The following is a 4,141-nucleotide window of genomic DNA, read 5'->3' on the forward strand; positions in this document are numbered from 1 at the left end:
CGATATTGAGACCATTTTTTAGAAAAGCGTAGAGTTTTCTAAAAAAATATTTTAAGATGGGCTGATCACCTAAATTTGACATCGTTTCTGAGAAAAGCTTGGAGTTTTCTAAGAATCTAAAGATGGGCCAGTCACCTGATAATGAGACTATTTCTTAGAAAAGCGCGGAGTTTTCTAAGAATTTTAAGAGGGGCGAGTCACCCTATATTGAGACTGTTTTTTTAAAAAAAAAAAAAACTGTGAAGTTTTCAAAGAATTTTAAGAGGGGCGGTCACCCAATATGAAGACCGTTTTCTTAGAAAAACATTGAGTTTTATAAGAATTTTAAGATGGACCAGTCACCCGATATAGAGACCGTTTCTTAGAACAATATGGAGTTTTCTAAGAACTTTAAAAAGAACCGTTTACCTGATATGGAAACCGTTTATTAGAAAATTATGGAGTTTTCTAAGAATTTTAAGATAAGACGGTCACCTGATTTTGAGGCTATTTTTTAAGAAAAACATTGACTTTTTCTAAGAATTTTAAAGTGGGCAGCTCACTCGATGATGGGTCTATATTCTTAGAAAAGCGTGAAGTGTTTTCTAGAAATTTCTAAGATAGGCAAGTCACTAGATAGGGAGACTATTGTTTAGGAAAAGCATTGTGTTTTTAGCATGATCAGAAAATTTATCTTTACAACACTTACTACGCGAAGCACTTTGACAAATTTTGCTTCGTAAGCATTGTAAAGAGGGGGCATCTCTTGCTACCCAATTTTTTACCCATGTTTTGATATATTTTTTTTATAAAAAATAAAAAAATAATAACAAAAAATAATAATGAGGGTTACATGTGGTGATAACAGAGAGCATCAAGGCTAAGGAAATAATATATCAAGGAGATAATTATTTAATCATGTATAATTATTGCAATATAAAATACCATTGATATATGATTTGATTTGTGCTAGTTATGGAAAATAATCAATGCGATATAAAACACCATATATATATAAGATTTGTTAGTGTTGGTTATAGAAGATAATCTCTGCACTAATTATTGTAATATTTCCTTAAAAAATATGTTTAAAAATTTTCTATATAAGTGAATCTCTAATAAAAAGAAAAGGAGGAGGAGGGGAGAATTTTTTTTTTAAGAGAGAAATTTAGGGTAAACAAAAAAAAACCCTAAACCTAGTTTTTTCTCCTGGCCGAAACTAAGTCGTCAGCCCCATCTTTCTAATTTTTTTTCCTCTCTAAGCCAGCCACCAGCGAGAGCCCCTTCATTTTCTCCATCTCAGCCACTGCACCCCCACAGAGACACGACCACAGCACCAATAGCTCTTTCTCCCTGAGTCCAGCCTTTTCCTTTCGTTTTTTTTCTTTCCCTCTGCCAAAAAAAGAACACACCAGCCCCTTTGCCTTTCCATCTCTTCTTCATCCTCTCATCTTCAAGTCTAAGCCAGCCACCAGCGACTCCCCCGGCTTTGAAGATGTTGGTCACAGAACCCCCAAGCCTCCAACAGCCTTTCTCTCTCATCAACATCCCACCATTTTCCCCTTCAGCCAACCAACCTTCCCTCTCTGTCAACACAACCCCCCAGAAACAGCTCTCCCGCAATCTTCCTCCTCACTGGCTATTTCCTCTGCAACAACAACACCAAAAATTAACATGACAGCACTGCAAGCTTTAGCAGCTTCAGCCTCTGCACTGTAACCTTCAGCAACAACGCTGTGACCAGTCTCGCCTCTGCACCAGCATTTGGTCCTAGTCGCCTGCCTTGCCATATCTCTTCCCCATCACCCCAGCAGTAGCCATGTTTTCTTCTCTGCACCGGGAGCAGAAAGCAGCAGGGCCATAGCCAACAAACCTGTCTCCACTGGGAATAGCGAGCAGGGGCGTCCTTCGTGAGCAGCGCCCAGTTGTCTCTCTCCACTTCGCCTCCAGCCGTTGCCTCGCAGGTAAGTCTTTCTTTCACTGTTTTTTTGCTAAATTAATTACCTTGCCACTGTAGCATGCATATGCATGCAATAGTGGCAGAACCGGTTACTGGTGTGAGCCAGTAACCGGGTTGAGCCTTGTTGAATCCCGTCAAGCCCACAATTAATTGCAATGAACTGTGATTCCTGTGTTTTTTTTTTACAAAAATATATAAAAAAATATGTTTTGTGTATTGCATACGGCCAATACCCTAACATGATTTGAATTTTTTTATATAAAAAATATTGAAAGTTTTGAAAAATATGTTTTTGCATGGATTTCTTAAACACAACGAAAATTATTTTCTTGCATTTCTGGATTTTACAACATGTTTGTAAAACTCCAAAGGGTATTGGCCAATATTCCAAAAAATATAAAAATCTTATTTATGGGAGAGTTTATCTATTATTTACTGCTAATGTTTGGGTAAAGAAATCCTTAAAGGATGAATATCCAAAATATTATTGGGAATAATTTGTTATTATTCACTATTAATATTTGGATAAAGAAACCCGGAGTGGTAAATATCCAAGATATTTTTTTAGGAATAATAAATCTGCACATATCTTTGAAATAAGCCTTGATTATAATTGAGGATATTTCATTTTTTTTCCTCCATGGTTTACGAGCTGTGAGAGTACAAAACACTAAGAAAAAAATAGGTGTTTAAAGCACCCTAGATTTCTAAATTTTTGTCCTTCCTCGCAATTTACAAGTCGCAAACTTTTGAAATACCAAGGGAGAAATGAGCTCATAAAGCGCATTGAATCTTTTTGGATTTCTTTCTTAAGAAATTTAGTTAGAGTCGAACCGAGAAAAACTAATGGGATTAGAAAACACCAACACCATAGCAATTATAAGACAAACACCAAGCAGCTTACCTTAGGTAGGGCGTAACACCTTCCCTTTACGCAACCAGTCCCTTTCCTTAGAATCTTTGAAAGACCAGTTAGGTTTCCTAGTGACCATAATACTAGGTGGCGACTCCCTTTTACATAAAAATAAAACTAAGAGACCACGAAATCAATCGACGGTCGCCGCGACGCCGCGATTCGCTCGCGAGGGTGTGACAAGATTGATACACAATTCCTAATTGAATTTCAATTGGTTTTCACAATTAGGTTTAGGACTCCTTCCCTAGAGAAAATTTGAATTTGAATTTTAAATTAGTTGAAAATTTTTAACTCCTCCCTCCTTGTATGCAGTGGGCCCTCACCCTCACTTTCCCTCACAATTTCTTCATTTGTTTTCTTGTTAATTTCATTGTTGATGGATGTTTTCTCTACCTAATAATCTAGAACTTATATAGAATTAACAATTTTGGTGTTTTTCCATCAAATTTTGGTGGAAGAAATCTCAAATTCTCCCCCTCCTATTTGTCTCCTTGTTGACCGTCCATGGAGGAAAGAATAAGGTATTTATAGTCCCATTCTTTTTAATTATACTTTGACCTCATTCTTTTTTCTTTTTACAATTTGAGTGACACTCTTTTTATCTTTTAAAATCTCCCTTCAACAACTGAATTTATTTGATTTTTTAATATATTTAACTCACCTTCTTAATCATGGGGTTAATTTAAAAGAAATTATAAAATTTTATTCTTGGGGTTTACATATACATATAGTATGACTCGTATGACTCGTTCAAAAGAATGGTAAGATGGTAGTAATGTATTATATTATCAAATTAGTATATATAAAATTTATCAATTTGATGCTTTTTTATTAATTTACTCATATTAGATCATGTTTCAAAGTAATTAAATATTAATTTAATCATTAGAAAAAAGTTCAGCTTTAACTATTTATAAATAAAAATGGAGTGAAAAGTAATATCAATTGGTTGAGTTTGTTCATTTTGTTATCAATTTTCAATCATAGAAAATCTAGTCAAACATTAAAAGACAAATCAGCAATGTACTCATCCCAACCCTTTTGGAAATAATATTAAATCTAACATCAAATGTGTATAAGGTTTGCCGTAGGTACCGGCCACCCTTTATATCTAAGAGCCCGTTATAGGAGGACCGAAAAAGGAGCAATGAGATGTTGCATGTAGTTGTTATATATCTAGATGGTTAGCCATATCGAAACAAAAAACCTGTCTTCAATAATTTTTTATGGTTCACCCAAAAACCCTTAAAATTAATAAAAGAAGAAGAATGAGGAGATCTAGACAA

Source organism: Populus euphratica, unplaced genomic scaffold (genome assembly GCF_000495115.2).
Source record: "Populus euphratica unplaced genomic scaffold, PopEup_1.0 scaffold120.1, whole genome shotgun sequence".
NCBI lineage: Eukaryota > Viridiplantae > Streptophyta > Magnoliopsida > Malpighiales > Salicaceae > Populus > Populus euphratica.